Source organism: Anas platyrhynchos, chromosome 3 (genome assembly GCF_047663525.1).
Source record: "Anas platyrhynchos isolate ZD024472 breed Pekin duck chromosome 3, IASCAAS_PekinDuck_T2T, whole genome shotgun sequence".
Classification (NCBI taxonomy): Eukaryota; Metazoa; Chordata; class Aves; order Anseriformes; family Anatidae; genus Anas; species Anas platyrhynchos.
In genome coordinates this window covers 3,206,204-3,229,410 of record NC_092589.1, presented here as the reverse complement: position 1 = coordinate 3,229,410, position 23,207 = coordinate 3,206,204, and the positions used below count along the sequence as shown (strand labels likewise).

The 23,207-nt window shown below is 49.3% G+C and overlaps 3 long non-coding RNA genes across 3 annotated transcripts; 1 reads left to right on the top strand and 2 right to left on the bottom strand.

Moving 5' to 3' along the window:
• Nucleotides 1-2,012: 2,012 nt before the first annotated feature.
• Nucleotides 2,013-7,124, bottom strand: LOC140002071 (uncharacterized). Its single transcript, XR_011807918.1, has 2 exons — nucleotides 6,482-7,124; nucleotides 2,013-2,532 (listed from the first exon to the last, which is right to left on the bottom strand). It is a non-coding gene; the product is annotated as an uncharacterized lncRNA (long non-coding RNA).
• Nucleotides 4,921-11,481, top strand: LOC113843049 (uncharacterized). The gene is made up of 2 exons (XR_003495943.3): nucleotides 4,921-5,948; nucleotides 9,707-11,481. It is a non-coding gene; the product is annotated as an uncharacterized lncRNA (long non-coding RNA).
• Nucleotides 11,482-13,620: 2,139 nt separating this feature from the next.
• On the bottom strand, nucleotides 13,621-19,003 carry LOC106018067 (uncharacterized). The gene is made up of 2 exons (XR_001191923.5): nucleotides 18,743-19,003; nucleotides 13,621-14,627 (listed from the first exon to the last, which is right to left on the bottom strand). It is a non-coding gene; the product is annotated as an uncharacterized lncRNA (long non-coding RNA).
• Nucleotides 19,004-23,207: the final 4,204 nt, after the last annotated feature.

Below are 23,207 nucleotides of genomic sequence, written 5' to 3'. Positions count from 1 at the left end.
CAGGGGGCAGGGGTCTCAAGGCACTGCCTGCACAGCAGAAGGGAATTCTAGAAGGGAATGGTGCCAGCTCGGGGAGCTGCTGCCACTGCTTATTCATGGGGTGCAGGTTCCCCTGCCCCTGATCCACCAAGCAGCTCTCCTCACAGTGAGCACACTTCTAGGAACATTTCCTAGGAGCACACAGGAGCAGCTGTGCAAATAAGCAGCCGTAGCCCAGTCCCTCCACTGTATTTCCCACATTTTTCCCTCTTGTCCCTTTAGTCTCTGGTGATGCAGGGTGCACTCAAATCCTCTGAGGTGTTACAGAGCCAGGTCTGTGATGAAATCCTTCATGCTGACACTGATGGGCTCATAATTGACTGATGAGTAATCTTATTACTCATATCCCTGATAACTAACATCAGTACCCCGTCCCTGAAAGCCTACAAAGAGGAGTGTTTTGTTTGTGTTCTTCCTTTAGTACTTAACACTTCTTTTAGATTGTTTTAATTTAATTTTAATGTAATCTGATAAGAGCTGTACAACTGTCAAAGAAATCTGTCTTGTTCTGTCTTATTAAATGCACTTTGAATGAAATTATGTTTTTCCTCAATAGCTGCCAAATGAAGGTACCTCTCAATTCAAATGAAGAAGGGATTGATGTGCACTAATCTTACAGTTCAACACATCGTTTTTAATTGAGGGAAGAAACAATGTGTGCTTTTGGTGTCCTGCTTTCCTCTGGAGATTTAACAGTACCCTGCAAAGTGCAGAATTTGCCTCATCGTGGTGAGCATCTGGCTGTGGGGTGGCCTACCTTGAGGAGAAGAAAGGAATGAGAGAAAACGAGGAAGAAGGAAGTAAAAGAGAGGGTATTTTTGTAGGGGAAAAATGAAAAAAAAGACAAGGGACAGATGATAAGCACACGCCTCCAGAGACATCCCTCCAGAGGCAGCTCGTCCAGCAAAAGGCTTAGGGCCAGCTGGAGAAGGTCAGAGAGGTCCGAGATGCCACTAGGTCTGGGAAGGACAGAAAGCTGCTTGCACAACCAGAAGTTGTTGGCATCCTCCCGTAGGGTGCCTTGGGACACTGCCTCCCAACAGACACGGCCCTCGGCACGACTGCTCTAATGACAGCGAGGAGGCTTTACAGATTAAGGGCCCTCTGTGTATTTTCACTTACTGTGAGGAATGCAGATATTGCTAGAATAGAATAAACCAAATCACAACTTCAAAAGCATTAAGATAAATCATTCGTTAAAAACAAAAGGGTGGTCATCCCGGAACACTGATGTATACAGAATATACACAGATGATACACGTAACAGAGCCTGAAAAATTAATCTCAGTTCTCTGCCACCATTTTATTTCTGTCAAAACACAGCAGTCTGGAGGGGCTGTGCAATTTCACCGGGAGGGGATTTGCAGAAGCCCAGGCTGTGATATACTGAAAAGAGGCTTTTCCTCTATGCTCTTATTTGGTTTGGAGAGCAGCTGTACATTTAGCTGCAGCTTGCCCACAAGCCAGGACATAACTGAATACATTTTCTTTTTTTTTTTTTTTTTCAATTAGATTCATAATACATGCCCTGGTAGCTATGTAAAAGACATACAAAAATTTGCATAATGCCCATATAAGTCTTTTTGTTAATGAATCAAGTCCCAAATGAAGAGCACTAATAATACATTAGCAATCAAAGAGCAAATAGCACCAGTGAACATATCTCAGCAGAGCAGTTATGTGGATCCATTTCTGACTGTCAGTGTCAATGCATGGAAGCAGTAATTAACATGTTGAATTTAATGTTTAAATTTTAATAAATTTAAATGTAATAAAATGCTTTTATTAAATGTTACAGTTCCTTGAAACCTATTATTACTTGTGTCTGATGCATAAATAGAAAATACATTGTCTTACTGAAGAATGCAGTGTTTGCTGTCGACAGGACAGGTGAAATGAGTTTCTCCAGCAAGAACTTGTTAACACAGGAGCCACTGATAATAAATGATTAAATACAAACTTAAGAACAAGAATACAGCATTTAAAGCCATATAATGTTTATTAAGAATGTAAGGGCCTTATCCAAAGCCTGTTGAAATCATTGAAAAGTCTCTAGTAATGCCATTGTCAGTGAATTCAGAATTAATCCTGTAGAATTTAGATACAAGCACACACCACTGTTTACACCGCCGTGTTGTTAATGAGTGAGAAACGCCATGCCATGGGAAGGGGACCAGTTTAGAGGCCCCTTGCTGGGAAATCCCCCTGTCCGCAGCCATCTCAAAGTGCTTTTTGAGTCTCCTCCACAGCATGGGAAGCTCTAAGACCAGGAGAGCTCATGTATGACCTGACTCTTCTCTGTTTCTTGCAAGGCCATGAGTCTGGAGAGGATTTCTGGGAGGTTTTAGGTCTCTCTGCTTTCCCAATAATTCAAAGTCACCGCAGTTTCTAAGATGTAGACATGAATTAACCAGCAGCTTCTAGTCTCTGTTTAAATATCTGTTGTTGTCTGAAGAGGAATGAGTAGATTGACGGCACTGAGTTTCCCTGTCTCTGGAGAAACGAGAACTGGATTTAGGTTTTCTGAGAAGTGAGACAAGAGGCTGAATTTGAGCTAGGCTACTCAGAGCAAGCCATCAAAGGGCTTGACTCCTGTCTTATCTTAAATCATCTGCCTGCCTCATGCTGCAGAGTACCCTGTGCAACCACTACTTTAACCTCCGTTGCTCCAACTGAAAGGGTTGTGCTGTATTTCTGCAGGAAAGGCCATTTTATGCTTGCTGGGGTCACTGCAGGAGCAGAGGTGCAAAGCTAGTTGTGCTGCTCCTCCTCACAGACTGCGGCTGGACCCTCCACGACCACACAGCACAGACCATGACCACAGCCACCAGGGCTGAACCTTGTCAAATCCTGCAGATGGAGATCACCAGCCATGGCAAGTGCAACCCAACATCTCCAAACTCTGTAAATGAATCAACCTGTGCCCGAGCACCTCCCTGCCTCCTTTGCATGCGGGCTGGCGTTTGTAGCTGCCCATTCATGGGGCAACCAGGCAAAGTGGAAGCATCCCACTGCTCCTTCAGAGCTTGGTCCTTTGTGCCAAGGCAGGGCCATGCCACATTTTTGCCAGGATCCTCCCTCTGGAAGCAGTGACCTGAAGGCTGCGCTTCACCACCGAGGGGTTGCTGCCAAGGCACAGCTAGCAAGGTCCTCAATCCTTGATCTAGCAGGTGCTGCACCCGCTATTCTACAGGACAAAGATGCATTGGGCTCTTTTGTTAGTATTTTAACAAGTGAGTGCATTGATCTGATGCACTGAATGAAATACTGAGGAAGTTTTTCTCCACAAATCATGAAATGCTAAAAGGAAGATATAAAATAACTGAGAAATTCTTTTGAGTTAGATGTTTTCCTTTTAGCACCGCATTTTAGAGTGATCGGTTTTGTAGAGTTGCTTTCCATGTTGACAGGGACGAGGCATTTAGACAAGGTAAAAAGACTGGAGGATCCAAAATCCTAGACTCAAAGGGAGAATGTCTGGCCTATTGTCTGTTTTGATTAATGAAGCCTTTTGCATAGCGAGATAATGTGATCTTTACTGAGCACGGAATGCTACTGCACAGCAGAAATATCAGAAGTATGAATAATATTCGACATGATAACGACATCAATAAGCTAATCTATGTATTACTGGATTCTGCTCAAAAATGCCTCAAATGATATTTGTTTATTTCGTAATTGTCAGCCACTTTGATGCACTTGTCATCAGGTTCAACAAGTGCTCCAAGCTACAAGGGTTTGAAACAAAGGGAAGCACTTGGATGAGTCTTGCAGTTTAGTGGCATTTGGGGTGAGGGAAGCCAGATTCTGTGGCTGTTCCTAGCCCTTGCCACAGGTAGCGAGGTGCTCCTCTTTACACACACGTTTACAAACAGAGAGCCTCCTGAGGATCCCTCACTACCATAAAACAAAATATTTAAACCCTCTTAAAGATGTTTCTATTTCAGCAGGATTGTTTGCGAGTCATCAGTGTCTCTGTAAAACAGAAAGCGAGCAGATCAGCAAAATAGCCACAGCAGCATTCATGGAAAATCTGTTCCGTCGAGCTGGAATTATGTTTCATTCTGAACTAATTTCCAGTGACCATTTGGTCACTGTCTCCACTTAATTTTTACTTCTGCATGAGGTTTGGAAGCGGGCATCCTGACCCTAGGAACAGCCAGAGAAGCTGGCGTGCTTTCCAGCAGAGCCAGCCTGCATGCCACTCAAGGTGACAGCTATATGCTGTTTCTCTATTTTCTTCCTTTGAAATCTAGTTTCAAGAGGACATAGTATTTTTCACTTCCCGTCCCAAAGTGCTGTGCTGCTTTTCTGTGATTTATTATTTTCTCCTCTGTCCTATGTAGAAGATTATTGTGGCGATGAATGAAATCAACCATGTGTATAAACCATTCATTCATTTGAAAAGCAGGAGAACAAGCATAAGACTATTAAATTAATTAAATTGTGTCTGCTCAGAGCTAAGCATCACTGGGCCCTGCCCTCTGCACTCCATTTAGTATATGCAACAGTAAATAATCACGTCAAATATAAAATAAGAACCTGAAGCAGGAGCTCTCAAAAAGGCTTGAGAACAGATGGAGAATATTCCAACGGTGCATTTAGAGAGTACTCTAAAATTGGCTTCAGCTCTACTTTTGGGTAAACACTGATGTAAATCGGGTAACCAGGTAGGATGCATGAATAGCAAGGGTCTGTCTCGCTGGGCTGACTTTCAGGCTGGAGGTCCCAAGCGCTTCGCCCGTTGCTAGAAGCACACAGCAAGCACTGGGCACAGGCCAGTGGTCCCGAGGCAGCCTGTCCCTGACAGGATGGGACAGGGACAGGGGGAACTGGGGCACCTGAGCGGGGCTCTCAGCACCCACTGTGGCTGGGGCTTGCCTGCTAAATACTGACAGGCCGGTCCTTGTCTCCCGAGCAGCAATGGCAACTGCAGCAGTCCAAAAACTTTTCCACGAGCAAGCCTTTATTCTCGGTCAGTAAATATACCCTGCTCAGCAGGTTTTAGCAGAAAAACGAACCCAGAGCTCACATGCAAGTCAGCCTCTGGCTTATTCTGAGTCCCTCTACTCGCGTATTTTAGGATTACATTTCTCCCTTTTTTTTTTTTTTTTTTTTTTTTCCCCAAACGGACTTAAAAGGGAAGGCAACTCTTTCACAAAGCTACCTATTCTCCTACAGGGATTATGCGCTTTTTTTTTTTTTTTTTTTTTTAAATTAATTTTTTAATAAAAGAACGCACGGAACCAGACAAAAAAAAAAAGAAGTGCAAGGGAAGTCCATAACCGCTCCCCGGCTGCAAAGCCCGCGGACTCCGCGGTTGTCTGCCGGGCAGACAGACAGACAGACAGGCAGGCGTACGGACACACAGCCGCGCCGCTTCCCCCCGCAGCGCCGAGGGGAGGGGACGCGCAGGCAGCCGGGGGCACCCCCGATGGCTCTGTTGCAATTCCGCGGCTCCCTTCCCCGCACGGGAACCTCGCGGCGCCTCGGGCAGCCGAGCCAGCAGCGCGGAGCTGCGGCCCCCCCGCCCCCCGGGACTCCGGCGCTGCGTCCTGCGGCCTCCCTCAGGCCCGCCGAACCCGGCACCGGCAGCAAGAGAAGGGGCTGAGCTAGGCAAAGGCTTTTTCTTTAAATATATATATATACATTTAACCAAAAAAATAATAATTAAAAAAAAAAAAAAGGAAAAGAAAGAAAAGCAAGCAACCAACCGACCCCCAACCCCCAGCGAGCACCCAAAGGAAGCAGCCTCCACCCGCAGTTTCGGGACTTGCTGCCAACCTCCGGCTCTCCTTCGGCCCCGCCGGCCCCGGGGCAGCGGAGCCGCCCGCTGCAATCCCCACGCCGCTGCCTGCCGCCAACGAGATGGGGAAGAAAAGGAAAATCCGGGCGGGCAGCGGAGTCAGGTAGGTCCCGCCGGCTTCTCCTCCTCTTTCCGTGCTCGCCTTTTTAAAATTTTATTATTATTATTATTATTATTATTTCTCTCTTCCTCTCCCCCGTTCTCTCCCTCGGGTGCTTTACTTCTGGCAGCTTCAGCCCCCCGGCAGCGCGTACCGGGCCGGGAGCCGCAGCCGGGGGGTGGCAGGGGGGATGCTCGTCCCCGTCTGCAATCCCAGCGCTGCCCAAAACCCCAAAGCCCCCGGGGCGCACCCCGTCAGGGCTGGCAGGGGACTCGGTGCTCGGCCGTGGCGGGCAACGGCTCTGCCGAGAGGGCAGCGAGAACAACGCCGGCAACAAATTGGGGTTTTCCAAAGGCTCCCTCCGGGTCCCGCCGCGGTGGGGAGAGGAAATCGTGCTGCTGGTACCGAGGCCGCCCCCCAGCCCGTCGGAGCCCCCAGCCCGGCCGGTACCGGAGCGGAGCGGAGCGGGACCCCCCCCCCCGGCCCTGCCCGCCCAGCCCGGCGGTGCGGTGGGGATGTCATCAGGAGACAATTACCTTTTCAGGGCGTCCGCGTCTCCTCACGGAGGCTGTTATTTGGGAAATAGGATCATTTGATTTCATATCGCACTAAATAACACCCAGCCGGCTCAAATTGCCAGCTTGCTAACAGCCACCCATTGGAACAAATTGCGGGGCGCCGCCGCCGGCCCGGCCGTGTCCTGTCCCGCTTCCCGCTGCCCCTTCCTCATTTTTTTTTTTTTTTTGCCCCGTTTTTTTAAATGCTTGGTTTACTCCTTTGGGCCGGCAGGGCCGCCCCCGGCTGCTGCTTGGCGGGGGGGGCTGGGACTTGGAGTGTCGGGGGGCGGCCAGGGGGCGCCTCTGCCCGGCGGCACGGGGGAACCTGGCGGAGCCCCGCGCAGGCCGGCAGGAGGGTGCTGGGGTCTGGCCTTTTTTTTTTTTTTTTCCCCCTTTTTTTTTTTTTTCCCTTTTTTTTTTTTTTTTTTTTTTTTTTTTTAGTTTACTTTAGTTTGTTTTCTTCCAGCCTTGAAGCCGCTTTATTATCATTTTCCGAAAACAGAAGCGGTTTCAGCCTCATTCCCCGTGGAGCTGAGCCACCCGCGAGCCGAGCGGGGGCTTCCCCGCGGCGGCCCCGGCCCCTTTTTCCCTGCCCCGTGCCCGGCCCCGCGGGCTCCGTCCCCTGGCGGCGGCGGGGCTGCGACTCGCGGCGTCCTGAGCGTGTTGTGCTCCGCCAGCCGCTAATCAAGTAATTTCCCAATCCCAGCCCCATCAAATTGCTCTTTAGCTGTTGAACTGTGGAGTTTTGCTCCTCTTTTCTCATGCTAATCAAACCCATTCAGCGTCTCTCTGTGAGGCTATTTGTAGTGGAATAAATCTCCTTGTTTGCCTGCTGCATGATTAATTGATATTGTTGTATGGCTTTTGTTTGGGCTGCGGAGAGCTGAAAGGCAGCGCATATTGGATGTGACGAAAGGAGCTTGAAACATCATTTCGCTGCTGAGGTCTTTCAGAGGTCGAGGGATAGACCGATCGCATTATTCATCCTATTTATTTATCCTTATTAGAAAATATGATGAAAGAATAAGGACCGGAGTCTTTTTTAAACAGTGCATACACAACCCCAATTAAAAAAAGTGCCGAAGACGAGGCCTTTTCTCCATATTAGAAAAATAGCTCTTTTTAACGAGGACCAATTAAATTGTACTTCATTTTACCTGGGATTTCACAATAGACTTAGCAACAAATTGCCTTTCTTCTTTGCTGTTAATTACCGACAGAGGCGGCCGTGCTCCCCATGGCGCAAAGCCCTCATGGGGCGAAGGCGCCCACCCCGACCCCAAACCCAGACCCTGGTAGTGGTGGCAAGCACCGGGACTGCTCTCGTGGCAGACCCAAGCTCCAGCCAGCCCCCAAATCTAGCCAGAGCAGGGCCATATCCCCCTCAAACCACGGCTGAGCCTCGGTCCCCCCCATGCCTTCCTGACACACACATGTGGAGCTATTTTGGCCTGGCCCTGGCCTCCATTCCCAGGCTTCCCCGACTCCCCCCATTATTTTAAAAACTGCACCCGTACTCCCCGAGGACATCGCTGCAACCAGGAGACTCAATTAAATAATCCCAGCTCTTTGCTTCTCCCACAAATGGCTTTTTTTTTTTCTTCCCCTGAATATTTCCTTTTCCAAGTTCCTTTTCAAAATGAAAAAAGAAACAAAAAAAAAAAGGAAGAACAACAGGGAAAAAAAAAAGAAAAAGAAAAGGGGGGGGGAGAAAAGAAAGAAACTGTTCTCCTTTCTTTTCCCTATGTGCAGGGTAATTGATAGGCTCTATCAGAGGTCAGGATTTGCATAAGAATTAAGAGCAGTAAATTAATTTAATATTCCATGCACATCTCCAATTATTCCTGCAGACCTTTGTCTTCACGGCTGGCAAAGAGAAGGTTCAGCTGCTCTTCAACCAAACAACATCTGTGCAGTTAATAATTTGATAAACAGCTCATACAAATAGTTTCTGAATTATCTGCCAACCCAATGACTATTCAGTTTTGAAACACTTGGCAAGGCCTGCTACGTGTGGTCAGAGCTTTGTAGCCTTGCTCCCGTGATTTAGATGCCTGGACGGACATTTTTCGTCCTTATCTTTTACATATAATCAGCTTCTTGCAACAAAAAGGCATCAATAACAGTATGCAAAATAAGTAATTACTGGTAATTAATAAAAACTCCCCCCCCCCCCCCCCCCCCCCCCAGTTTCAGACAATTTTTGCCTGGGCTGCAGGAGTGGGGTTGCATGTGCAGAGCTGCAGCCTGGGTGACGCGCCTCTTGCATGGAGCTGCCGCGGGGCCACGGACCCTGCCAGCACCTTTGGGGCTCAAGGTTTACATCCCTGCTCGGTCTGTGTCAGGCTCTATGGGCAGCATCATTGGTGCCCACACAAACGGCGGTTAATCGTTCAGGCTGCAGGGCAGCTCAGATCTCTGCTCCTCAGCTGCCTCCTTCCCTGCAGCACAAGCTGCAAAGGGGCAATGCTTGTTTTTGGAAATTCCCACTTTCCCTTGCCCCAGCTTCAAAGGGAGGGAGGCTGAGAGCAGCCTCCTGAACCCCTCTTGCAACTCAGCAAGGGCAGCCTGACTTGTACCTTTGCTTTCCAGAGGAAATCCAGCCTTGCAAAACCAAAGCAGCTCCTTCCTCCCCCCAGCACGGGTTTGGAAGCCCATCGCCACATTCGCCAACCACTGCAGCTTCCGACACCACGGCAGTGGCACCAGACTTGCCTGACTTATTTTTAAATGCACACATTTAATATACAACCAACAGCAATAATTATAGGGGTAATACCCCAACAATCCCCTCTCTGCTGTGTAATCGGGATGATAACCTTGCGCAGACACGGATGGTCTTTGCTAATTTCCTCTTCTGCATGGCTTGTGTTTTTAGCGTTGCTTCTGATAGGTATTAATAAGTGTGAATGGATACGTGTAGAAAGAGAGAGATTTACATAGATATTGGGAATCCACTTGTAGTGAGCTCAGATCCAGTGAAACTGCGTGGATAATGAAGATGAATGGAAGGGCTAATTTGTTCCAGTGTGTGGCAATACGCCACCTTCATTTTCAGTGTGAGGAGCCCCCAGCTCAGAGGCAGGTGCTAGCACTGCTGCAGGATCCGTCCCCACCACACGGTTGGTCTTTTAAAGAAATTGGCTTCCCAGCAAGGCAGCCACGCTGTATTTCAAATTGCTGTTCCATCTCTTGTATTCACAGGTCTAAATTGAATGTACAGAACCATTCCTTTCTCTGCTTAATGTAACACTTGCAGCAAAAGCGCTTGAAGCAATTGAAAACTACATCGAAGTTTTGAGTAGTCTCGATAAGAAGCGCTAGGCTCGATGTCCTCGCACTTTAATGAGGGTATGCAGCATCGATCCGTACATACTGGCAAACATTCTTCAGCGCAGAGCTGCGAATGCCCAGCTCCACACCGAGACCTGCTCAGCGGACAACAGCAACAACAGCTGGGTGCTTGCTGCCCCCAAATCCTCCAAATCCCCCAGCTTTGGTTTCGGCAAGAACTGTGCCCCACGCACCAGCCAAGCTTGCCTGCAGAAAGCCCGTTTCCAACACATGCTGCAGGCACAGGTGGCTCGTGGCAGAGTGAGATGTGGCCGGGAAATGCAGTTCCCAAACTGCCTCTCAGAGCTCCCGTCTAATTGTGTTTGCCAGACAAATAACTGCCCTTGTCCCAGTCCTGGGCTATACGTCCAATTACTCTGTTGGAGTGCAATGAGAAGGAAAATTAAATTTGTACCCTGAACGCTGTAATAAATCCAACATGCCTCTGCTAACGGGGGCTGTGGCGAGGGGCAGTGCCATGGGGCGTCCTGACACTGCGGTTTCAAGGCACAGCCACTTTTTTACAAACCTGGCCTGGCAGCATCACCCCTGTCTTCCAGGAGCCAGGCACAAAGCGAGGATCCTTGGCTTGCTTCGGCAGGCCGGGAGCTGGGGCTAGCAGGGGTAATGTGTGCTGAGGTGTGGAGCTGCCCCCAGCTTGACCCCACAGGAGGCCGTGCCGAGTCCCCATCTCCTTGGGAGGGCTGCACACCGACTCGCCTCTCCAGAGCCTGCCACAGGTGCAGCACAGAAACACAATGCGGGTGGAGGCCCTCCACACCCCCGGCAGCACCGGCACCTCCTGCACGCCCCCAGCTTACACCCCGGGCAGCACCAGGGCTGGTTCAACCATGCGTCTGCAGTGCCAAGCAGCTGCAAAACCACACCAAAATTTGCCAAGGGTCCACTAGCGATATCGCTGCCACTCACTACCACCAGGCACTAAGCATCACTCCAAATTAATAAAAAGGTGGTTTTTAAAAGATTATGAAGTTCTCCAGGGTAAAGGGAAGGTTAATGCTCCTCTATAGTCATGCAAGTTTTGTGTTTGCCGTCATGAAGATTAGTTGGTTTTTCTCTCCCTTCTAAAGAGAAAATTTACGCGATGAATAGGAATCCAGGAATAATGACATCAATGGAAACACAAGGATCAAGTGCCAAATGGGGATGAGTGCCTGGGACTCAATAAAGCCCTGCAGGCTCACCCAGCAGAGGCGACGCGACGCGAGGCAGCGCTGGCCTGGCCATCGGGAGGGGGCTGCAAGCTGGGATGCCACTGAGGGGCAGCACCCGGCACTGGCCACAGAGACCCTCCATTAAGATTCAGAGGTTGCAGACTCAATTCCTGCCACTGACAGCCCTCGCTGGGGCATGGCATTACCCGATTGCAACACGGGATTCAGCAGTCACACCAGCATAAAACCCAGAGCTCACAATGGGGAACCAGAGCCCTGCATATTCAACACCTGCAGCTTCGGGGCTGCAAAGGCCCAGGGATTTGCAGGTAAATGGGCTCTTTTCTCTCTCCTTTCCAAAATTCAGATGCAGATCAATCCGCTGTGCTATCTCCAGAGCCTGGTGCTGCTCTGACCTGAGATTATATTTTGCTCCATTTCTAATAAAAACACATCAGTTTTGCACCCGAATGCAACCCCCATTTTTTCTTTGGGAAACTAAATGACCCCTTGTTAAGGCGGGCCTGGATAAACCCCAAACTCTGAACACTTTGGGCTGTTGTGAGGAAGAAGAGCATTCCTGGCCCCGCCTGCAGCCAGGGACTCACGCCCCCCACCCGGCTCTGCTGCTCCCACCTCCCCCGTCACCTCCGCACAGCGCCCCTGGGCTTCACCCACACGCTGCCTGCCCAAAGCCACCAGGTGCTGCTCCCACATGGTCAAGGGGGATGTGGTGCGTGCAGGCACGTCCCCAGCTCCAGCTGTGCCCTGCTTTCCATCTGTGCTTTGCATGAGCAGCCCCAGTGCCTCTGAAAGCACAAACCCCTTGGTTTGCCACTGCAGGCAATGATAACACAGCTGCTGGTCACCCCCAATGCCTCTGGGCAGCAGCAGCCCAGGTCCCCGCCAGGACCCAGCCCCGAACAGAGCCTGCCACGGGACACCCCTGCCTGCCCCACGCCTCTGGCAGCAGGGGCAGCTCCAAGGGAGCCCAGGCCTGGCATGGTGCTTTTTAAAAGCAGGAAGATACAACGAGGCAGGGCACTCGAGACCCTGCCTCCTTGCTCCCATCAGCTCACCCTTGAAGCTCTTAAGCCCCTTTGGTCCCTGAACTTAACCACAGGGAGAGGATTTCAGCACCAACACTTGCCAGCGGGTGTTAGGCAACTTAATTAATGTTTGCAGAGCTCTGAGCAGGCAGCGCTACACGTGCACAGATTGTGTCGCATTCCAGCCAGGCCACAAAGCCCTGCGGAGGCGCCACCTGCCCCGCGCGGGGTCCCCCCTTGCCGCAGGCACCCCAGGTCTCCCCGGGTTGAGGTGGCCAAGCACAAACCAGCCTCTCCCTGCTGCTCGGCCATGCCCCATCGCAGCTGCTGCCCACAGCTAATTCGAATAGGAAACAGCTCTACAGAAAGCCATCTGCAAACCACAGATAGAAAATAAATAAGCTGGCAAACAGCTTCATGTGCTGCTGTGGATTTTTGTTTGTTGTTTTTGTTTTAAACCAGTACCCATCATTACTGCAGAGGTGGGACAGGATGCCTCAGGCACACATTGCCTCTCCCTCATCCATTCGGCATGGGATTAAAGAACAACCAATTTAAGGTCAATGTGGGTCTGGTTCAGGAGAGCATCCCCAGGCAGACAAACACACAACGGCTCCTTTGCAGAGCACTGAGCTCCCTCTTCAGTATCTTCTCCACACAGAGACAGATTTAAATGTTCCCCTCACTGCTGTTAAAGCACTTTCTAAGAGCTGTAGTGCCCACATTGCTTCCTTGGCAAAGGTTCACAGTGACTCTGCAACCCCTTCTTCAGCAGGGCCAGCAGAGTACCCAGCCCACCAGAGGAGGGCAGGAGACCCTCCACCAGCCAAGTCCACCCCACCAACACTGACAGTTTATTGGAGGGTGCTGGGCTCTCCCCTCCCACATAATTACACTTATGACAAATAACACCTGGTGCTCACCAAGCCCAGGGCTCACGGTGCTCCCCTCCACCTCTCCCACAGCAAGACACCCCCAGATCTCAGGGTGCTCCGCTCACATCCCTCCCCACAACCCCTGGGGCTGTGCTACTGGCTGCTCCCACACACACCAGTCCCACTGCGTTCACTCCTGGCTGCACATGGAAATCCAGCACCAAGAGAAAACATCTCCAGTGGTCAGAAATGGCTGGTATCTGGTGCCCCGACCTTTCCTCCAGCACCACCCAGGCACATCCCTGGAGCCACATTTCTCCCTTGGAGCCTCAAAGCAGAGGTGACCCTAAGGGCCAGCACAGTTCAGGACCCCCACCTCCTTCCCCTATGTCTCTGACTGGCTCTGCACCCTCCAGGCGCCATCAGAAGAATCATCACTAAAGGTGGGGAGCAGCAAATGGAGTCATTTAAGCAGCTTTCTCAGTGGCTCTTTTTGGAGCAATCTCTCTTTATGGACTTTCTGATCGAGTTGCTTTTCCACTTTTTTTTTTTTTTAAATTGAGCTATAGAAGTGTGTGTAATGAGCGATTAAAAGACTAGTCATGCCCTGTGATTTGTTTTTGAAATTCTTGTGTCAGTGTGTGCGTGAACTACACAAAGTCACCCAGCTGAAGACCACAGATAAATAATGTATCACAATATATTTGGCAAATGATAATGCAAACCACAGAAAAATATGTAGAAGAGAAAAATACATGCACTAGGTGGTAAGTTATTGAACCTTTAGAGCCAGGGAAGAGAGAGGCTGGGAAGGAGGGGGCATTTGCTTCTGCCTTCCCTCCTGTGAATAAATCACTGGCCTGGCAGTGCTCGTGCCTGAATAAAATATGACAGGTCTCTCCGGCAGGGCTGCGTGCAGCTTGGAGCCAGCCACACTCCCCACCATGCACGCTGACTGCAAATCGTGTAGGTTATCAGACAATGCCATAAAAAAATTCTTCCCCCAACTGATTATGAACCTCATGCATAGCAAATGACAGAGCAATAACGCTCAGATTTCCTGTAGCAGAGGTAAAAAAAAAAAAAAATTTACACACTGACAGGCTAATGGACACTTTCCCAAAGAGCGGTTAGAAAGAAGTAGTAAATGGGACTGCGCTGATGCAGGGCAGCGGGCCTGGTCAGGGATCAAGACACACAGCAACATATCGGATAACACATAATTGGCAGGTCACATCCAAATGAGTGTAGTCATGTATCATCCGGAAGGCTTTTGCTGGTTATAAAGACACTTGTAAACAATTCAGTCGCTGAACATGGCAATAATATGTTGATCCAGCATGTAATGAGGTGTTCCTGGAATCAATAAACTAGTCATGAAGAGCAGGGAGCGAGGTCAGAGCCTGCCTTTTTGATGACCTTTCCTCGCGGGTAAGGACATCACATACTCTGAAGAGGACTTTTCTCATATTGCAGAAGGCGCCGAGTGTCAGAACTTCCATTCGCAGCAAGCAAATGAACAGCCGGGCGCTGCATGCTAATGAAGTCCAGGCTATTTTCCACCTTTTCATCTGCACATTATGCTCTTGACTTTGGAGAAGGTGGGAATTAGGTTGGACCCTCGTGTCAGACTGCCTGATGGCTCGGCTCCGGAAAACTGGTAATTGAAGCTGATGACTGATGCGGAGGAGGCCTGAATTTGGAAATAAACAGTTTCAAGCACTGCATGTCATTTCTAGAGAGACTGCTGAGTGAATGGAAATGAGCTCTGTTTCTTCAATCTAATGCAGTTTCTCAGCAGGAAAAACACTGTCTTTTAGATAACAATGCCGGTCATTAAGATTTAAATGTTCTGCTGCTAATGTAAGGAATAGCACCTGCTTTCACCAGCCTCACTTATGTAAATGCTGCCCCGTGCCCAGATCTGCACACCACGCGGGGCAGAAGGCAGCGGAAAGAGGGGAAAACACGCCAGCCACGCAGAAAGCAGGCTTTCGAAGGGCCCAGTGCTAAACCCAGCACTCCCAAAGTCATTTTCCAGCAGCTGGGCCTCCGCAGCTGCTGGCTGGGGAGGGATTAGTGCCTGCCCGCTGAGCATCACAGCCCCCAGCAGGCTAACGCCAGGGCTTCTAGGCAAGACGCTTCAGGGCCACTGTTTTCAGACTCCAGGACAAGTGGCTAGAAATTCAGGTGAGGAGCACTGCGAGGTGCTTCAGGGCCTCACAAACCCACCTTGCTGCACTGGGCTGGGGTGGCAGCACAGAGCCCAGTGTGCTCGGGGGGCTCCGCAGCAGCTCTCATTTAGCAATGAGCTACCTATGGCATGTGAGCAGTGACACGCATTATCCCAAATAAGCAGCTAGCCATTCTGAAGCCAGAGAAACAATATGTATATATTTCTAAAAAGACTATGAACAGAGGCTCTTTCAGAGCTATTTCTGGCTGGCGTGGGGAGGTGCGGCTTGGACACCACTGCAATGCCAGTCTGCATTCCCACTGACCCAGCACAGCTCACACACAGAATGAAAGATGGGGTCTACTTATGCTTTGGATTTTTTATTTTATTTATTTTCCTGCTGTAAAGCCCAGGCAGCACCCCAGAATCTGCTGACCGCTCACCCCCTTTGCAGGTTTCTCCACCAGCAGCACATGGTGCTGACAAGTGAGTGGGAGAAAAAAAAAAAAAAGGTTCAGGGACATGCCAGGAAGGCAGCAGGTCTCTGCCTTAAATCTTAATGACTGTGCTCCATAGGTGACACCGCACACAGCCAAGGCACTGGATGCCCCCTGCATCCCTCTCATCAGCTCTGCTGCTTCCCAGTCCCCCGGCATCTCTGCCCACCACCGAAAGCTGCTGTCTTTTCCCTCAGAGGTGGCAGCATTTCAGGAGCGGGTCTGTTTGTGTAATAGTTTGCAACCCTTCAACATGAAAGGATAGAGAAGGATGCAAGTTATTATTATGAAAATGAACCAAGCAACGGACAAAAATATTCAGAAGATGTAATCTGCCATCCCTACAATGCACTCGCTGAGAAGAGCACTTGGCAGGCAGAAGAGTAGTTGCCAGATACATTGCCTTTTGTTAAATTGCTTTTGCTCTGACAATGCCTTTTAAGACCACATGCAATCTTAATTTAAAAACACCTAACACCTGAAGGGAGAGGGGCCCAATGCTGCTTTCCAGTTCGGTATTCTTCCAAAGCAATTGGAAACAACTATTTAATCATACAGCCTTATTTTAATCAGACAAATGCGGGAGGCTGAATTCTACTTTCAAGTGACTATGGGTCTGATCCAAACATCCTTACAATTCAATCCGAAGATTTTTTTCCCCTTTTAAAAACTGGTGATGAATAACAGACACCTCACTCTTGCCTGAGCCTTTGTCTTGCTTAACTAATAAGAGAGATCCTTCCCCTCAATAAGTCAGTTTTATCATGCTGCATTTTATCATGAAGCCTTCCCTAGTTTGTCTGAGAAAATTATTAGAAGCAAGGAACTGCTAAACACAGTAGTGCACAAAACTCATCTTTATTTCCCCAGGTAGTGGTGAAGAAGCCGGGCAACCCAAGCAGCAGCAGGGTGCTCGTCATCCCCAGGCACTGCCCTGCAGAGCCCAGGACCTGCGAGGCCGCGGGTGCTGAGCCACCCCACAGTCAGTTTGTGTCCCTTCGCAGCCGAGCAGGCGCCTGACACCAATCAGCCATTAGCGATTCACATTGAGGAGTCTCCGCTAATTGTGCAGAATGTAATTAGTGATTATGTAATATCTAAGCTCTTGCAACTGTCATTAATGTCCACTATTCACCAGAGATAGTTCTTAGTGAATTAGAGAATGATTACTGCATGGTAAATCTACTTAATCCTAAATATGCTAATTAACACTGTATGCACTTTAGACAGTGGTTAAAAGCACTAGTAACCTCAAAAAACATTGCAATACAGCAGAATCTAAATTGCTTGCAATGGATTTGACTTCAAAAGGTAAATTTATTTAATTAAATGCAATAGCAAACTGGGAGGCCCAGCTATTGATTAGTGCAGCCAAAGCCAGGTTTTGCTGTCCCAGACCCAGGGATGCAGGGTGGCAGTGGGGCGATGCTCCACTCAGGACCCCCATCCCAGCACTACAGCAGGCATGGATACACCCCATGGGCACAGGGCTCTGCCTGACAACTTATTTCAGATAGCTCCAGCTAAATCCTGCGCGTCTGAGGCTTGCTTTGTTTATTTCCATATTCCTCGGACCATAAAACATACCCCCACCACAGGCAGATACGGTAGCTTCACTCAATAAATTTTTACTTAAATCTTAATTTCAAGATTTATTTTTTGTAAAACAGGCTTTAGATATTAAATGCTATGTGATAAACAAATTGAATAAATAGAGCAATTGTACAGTTTTTGAAACGTCCCTTTCAAATGTGTGTGTTGTTTAATGTATTCTGGTTTTCCGTATAAAAAGATATGGCTGTCATGAACCCCTGGGATAATAGCATTTTGTGATTTATGAAGATTCTTCCTGCTTATATATTTTATATAAATAATACTCCTGCGTGTATCTCTGCACTCATTCATAATCAAAAGCCACACAGGCTGTAAAAAGAGTTTGCGCAGTAACGTATTTAAAATCAGCTTACAAAAATTGTATAATATATCAGACACAAAATAAGTCATTGTAGCAAGCATACCAAAAGGAAAATTAACAGCATAATGCAATCCACTGTGTACTTTTATCAGCAAACTGACACAACAAAAGAACACAAAACAAGAATTCTCACAAAAAGAAAGTCCCCCGATTAAAAAAAAAAAAAAAAAAAAAAAAAAAAAGCTTGATAAGAAATTAAGCGCACTCTTAGTTTACCAGGGCATATTAAAGTGTTGCAGTTGATAATGCAACTGCAAGCACTGTGTGGAAGCTGTGGGATGCTGCACACACCTGATCTTCACTGCCCTGCCTGTGCAGGACAGCTGGTGGCAGCTGGGGCCCCCAGGGCATAGTTTCACCCCACAGTCAGTTTTGGGGCCAAGTGCAGGTTGGCCCTGAACCCCTGCAACCATCACCCCTGAGTGCTCAGGAACAGACAGACAGAAGGATGCTCAATGGCCCCACCTGTGGGCAGCCCAGGCTGGCAGGTTGCAGATGCACTGAACATTGATACTCATTTTTTAATGAAGGCTTCAGGAAGGTTTAGGCTAAGCAGACTCAGTATGCATGGGTGATGGCCATATAATCCGCCGACTTAACAGTCCTATGCATTTACTTTCTAAAGGAGCTGCTACAGCCCACAGCATGGAAAAGGAGACTTCTCCTAAATAAAGATTTACAAAGGAGGTGCAACCCTAATACCGACTTAGAGGATTATTTCCAATCATCTTTGTCAGTAGCTCAGGCCCCGAGCTCCAAAAACCCCTCCCTGCCCTGTCTCCTCTTCCCTGACATTTTTGAGGTGCATCCTAGGGACCCGTGGGCTCTCCCCAAATCCCCTGCTGCCACTACAGGGCTTCCTGGGAAACTCAGCTCTCCTACACAATAAATAAATAAATAAATAAATAAATAAATAAATAAATAAATACACATGCATGGGTGACAGTCCTGTACAGCTACGCAGGCAGCAAGCAAAAAATATGGCCCAAGAGTTCAAGAGTTTCAAGATTATTATTTTTAAGCCCACTGGCTCCCAGGAAAGCAAGCTCCCTGCTGTCACCAGTGCACAGCCAGAGCCCCAAAACCCACAGCACTCCCAACACCAGTTCCTGGGGGCTGCACACGCACCCCAGCAAAACCCTAAGCACTTACTCCCATACCTTGTGTGGGGCCCAGCTGCTCAAACCCAGACAGCCTGTCAAGGAGTGTTAAATAACCTCATGGTTAACACCTGCTGGTGCTCCCGTGAGGCTGAATTCCCACCTGAGTGGGAGCTCCCCAGCCTCCAGTTTGCCTCCTCCACCATCTTTCCTGCAGCCATCCCCACAGCTGCACAACCCCAGGTCTCCTAAGAGCACCTGGCAGAGGCTGCCCAGATCCCACGCTGATCATCAGGCACTGGCAGGCGCCGTGCCACCCATCCCGTGCTCCCTGCCATGATTTCACCCACTTGCTGACTGAGTTGCCATCTAACTGGCACCCCCCTGAAAACCTTATCTTTCTGGGGCTCTGCCTGCTTCAGGGGGGAGCATTTCGGCAGCAAAACGCCCGTTTGCAGCTGGAACAGCTCCCCTTGAAAGGCTGAATAGCGTGCTTCAGCCAGAGCCTGCTCCCAGTACACCACGGACACGTATATGTATACAAACACACGAGTGTGTGTGCCTACATGCAGACATGCAGACAGACAGACATGCAGACAGACAGGCAAACACAGGCTCTCTGACGAGGGAGCAGCTTGCAAGCCGTGGCGTTTGGTAATGACAATCACCAGCTACGGAAATGAAAGAATTAGCCACACAATAAAAACCCTAATTGCCTGGCAACAGTGTTTAGGCCCCATTAGGTAGATTTGTAACTGCTTCTAGAGAAATAAACTCCTGTGTCATTAGATAACAAGGAAAGAAATAGGTTATTTCCTTTTTGAAAGGTATGAAAGCCCCCAATTGCCTGATGTATTCGCTTAGTAGATTATTTTCTGTCATCTCAGTTAATTGAATTTTATCCATTGCTCTTGGAATCCTTCCCCTTCGTGTAAGGTTAGTAAGTTCAGAGAAGTCATAGTTTTGAACCCAGCCCATTTATCGCAGAAACCAACTTCAGCCATACGAGGTACCCTGAGGAAAGCGGAATGACAAAGCCTGTGCAATGACAGCTGCTGAGCGTGCGGGTGAGCTGGTGTCCAGTAACTGAAAAACATTGTTCCGCAGAATGGCACCTACCAGATGAGCTGTGGTGAGGACCCAGGATTACACCCAGCCTGGGCAGGGAGCACTTCGGGGCGATCAGGCACCAGAACACCCCACGGCAAACCTGAAATGCTGCCAGCAGTGCTCCCAGGGCTCCCTGCTGATACCCCTCAGCCCGTAGCAGTGCACTCATCAGCCCTCTCTTCTCTCCCTGACAGCATTTCTCACCTGTTTTTTTGTTTTGTTTTGTTTTGTTTTTTTTTTTTTTTTGGTAGCAACATCAGCACAATACTCAGGCTTGCTTGTAAATCCTGTCCTTTCCCTTCAAGATAACTGGGGCAAGAGATGGAGAAGTCACTCAGGCTCTGGATCACTTCTCCCCCCTCAGTTCTGCTTCAGGGAAATAAAGCTGCTCTGAACCAGTGGCTGGTCACTGCTGCTACCTCCTCTTGTGCTGCCTGCAGCTGGCCCCTCTGTGCATTTGAGAGGTTTTCTCTGCCCGTGCTCCCCATGTCCCAGCCTGCTCCAGGCTGGGCAGCACCTGTGGCTCAGGGGAGAGGGGGCTGTGGTGGGCCCTGGGCATCCCTCATCCCCGGGGATGCCCAATGTGGCACCTAACAGAGGTGAGCACTAAAAGTGCCTCCCAGAAAATTGCTCTGCAGGCAGGAGCTGCCCCAGCTCTGCCCCTCTCTTAGCAGAGCATCTCCTTTTTGCTGGCGCCTTTGTGTTTGCTGCCCTCTCTTGTACCTCCACTGGGGTGAAAAGTCTGAGAAAAAACACACACGCTCCCAAGTTGCACGTGGTGTTCCCTAGCATGCCAGCAGCATTGGGCTGTATGCACACCTGCCACACACCGATGGCACTGGAAGGGTGAGGGCATGGGTGCGTGTGTGCAGCAGCTGCATGAGCACACAGGCACGGATACATGAGCAGGGTGCTGACCTCCGGCCCCTGTGTGTGGGGCTGCAGCTCCTCCCCTGCATGGTTCCTTGGTGGCATGGAGCAGAAGACAGACAGCCCTGCCCAGTGGCCACTGTCACCCGTGGCCACCCCGTCCCTCACCCTGGTAGTGCTGCCAGCCCTCCTCGTCAAACAGCCCTTCGCATCCTCCTTCCCAGAGCAAGCCTGGGCAGATGTGCCTAATTTCTGAGCAAATCCATAGCATATGGCATTCTTCTCACTGCCAGACAGACTACCGTGCTTACACCTCTCCCTGCTCACCCTCCCATCACTCTCAGTCTCCCTACTGAGCACCAGCACCTTTACAGCCATCAGCCGGTGCTTCCTGGCAGGCAGCTGATAAGTGGGGTTAAACTTTAATGCGGCTGGTGGGGCAGAAGAGGAGGCATCACCTTCCCACCCTCCTGCATCAGATGACATCCTCACGCTGGCCCTGATGCCACCAATGCTGTCACCCCCCATGCAAGAGAGAGGACGCTGTGCCTTCGGGAGCAGCCACGGGATGTGAAGCGCTGAGCATCCACACCGTGCCAGCAGGGGCGCAGCGTTGTTTTGATAATACGCAATATTTGATTTGCAGAGTAGCACTGCCCATAATGAAATGTGATTGCCTGGCCACCAAAAGATTACATAAATAATCGGATGGTGACTTCAGAGCTGCTTGATTTTAAACACTTTGAAAAGCCAGCTCCATTTTCTGCTTTGGTGAATAACAATTCCCCATGCTGGCATATTAGAATAAATCAGCTCAGCTGGTACTGCATTGTTATAAAGTTCTCAACTATTATAAAATAGTTTCTATCAGCGCAGTTTTCTTCTTAGCCACTCGAGTGGAATGATCCCTGAAAGCAGTGGTTTGTGGCAGAAATGTGCTCCCCTTTCTCCCTCCAGGGCCTCAGCATCACCACAAATTTGTGATTGCCCACACACACGCAGCAGGCAACCTGGGGGACTTCGCTTCTGGATGACAAGGATGACCCTAAAAAGAGAGCAGGGCTTTTATCTGCTGGGAAGGGAAGAAGCAGCTGAAGAAACAGGGAGGGGAGAATAAAACAAAGTGTGTAGAGATGAATAAAGCAGAGCAGCATGCCCCAAGGGAGAGATCCCTGGGCTTTCCCCAGCTCCACATGCACATGGGTGGTGAGGGTGAGTGAGCTCCTTCCCACGGCCGTGCCATCCCAAAGATTTTCCCGTCTTGCCCTGCTTTCCCATCCACAGGGACCTGCTGGGTACTGTGGGCAGGCTCAGCATCTCACAGCACCCAGAGCCTCAGCACAGCATCATCAGGACTGGTGGGGCTGCGAGAGGTCACCAGGCCGGGTCTCTGGACTGGGAGATGCAGGTGTTCACTCCTTCACCACTGCCTTTTGGTTTGTTTTTCTTGGAGAGGAGAGGAGAGGAGAGGAGAGGAGAGGAGAGGAGAGGAGAGGAGAGGAGAGGAGAGGAGAGGAGAGGAGAGGAGAGGAGAGGAGAGGAGAGGAGAGGAGAGGAGAGGAGAGGAGAGGAGAGGAGAGGAGAGGAGAGGAGAGGAGAGGAGAGGAGAACAACATTTTTAAAAGGGAAGCAGCTCAAAATTAACCCTGGCAGCACAGTTTTAATCCGGATCACCCTGGAAGAAACAGCAGAGACAAAGGCATGCATTCATTCAGCATCCTCTGCCATTTAAATAACCTGGCCTTCCTTAGCTTGTGATGGACTGCTTTAAAATTGCCCAAACGGAGGTTTGTTTGCTTTCCCTGTGTAGTTGCATTGATTTTTCCCCCTCGATTTTACAGAATGACTTAGTGAGACAGGGTAAAGCACCCCCACAGCTGCAGGGAGCCAAGGTGACATGGGGCCCAAGTAAGCCAAAAGGCTGTGTTCTGGTTTCCACCAGAGGCTTCAGATTCACGGTGTACATGGAAAACAATGAGCAGGAACAATAGGTGCCAAAGGTCTTTTTGGAGGTGTGCATACTCCCTGAATGCACCGAGAACGCTAAATGAATCACCTGTCTGGGGCTGCCTCTCAAACTTTTCGCTGAGGGCTGAGTTACACTGCTGGTAAATTGGCACAATCTTTTAGCCCTTGTTGCACACACCCACACACGTAAAACTGAACTTCCAGGACACTTTCGTCTTCATTATCCAAAGCCAGTATTTGCATGTGAGCAACCTGAAATCTCACCTCTGATTTTCTTTTTTTTTTTTTTTTTTTTTTTTCTTAAAGGAAGACTGAGTTATCTTAAAATATGTTTACTTTATAAAAGGCTCAGTTTTAAAACCTTGTTGTGTCTTCTTACTTCACAATTAGCAAATATCTGGCCAGTTTTGCTCTCATTTCTGCAAACGGCAAAATCGCCAGCATTTTCAGGCCGATTGGCATCAGGTCCTTGTTGAGGTGTCCTGGGACAGATCTCGCCACCTCTTTTAGTCTTGCCTTGGCTCTCCTTGTTCTTTTCTATGCAGTGACCATTATTTGCAACCCAGCACCCGAGAGC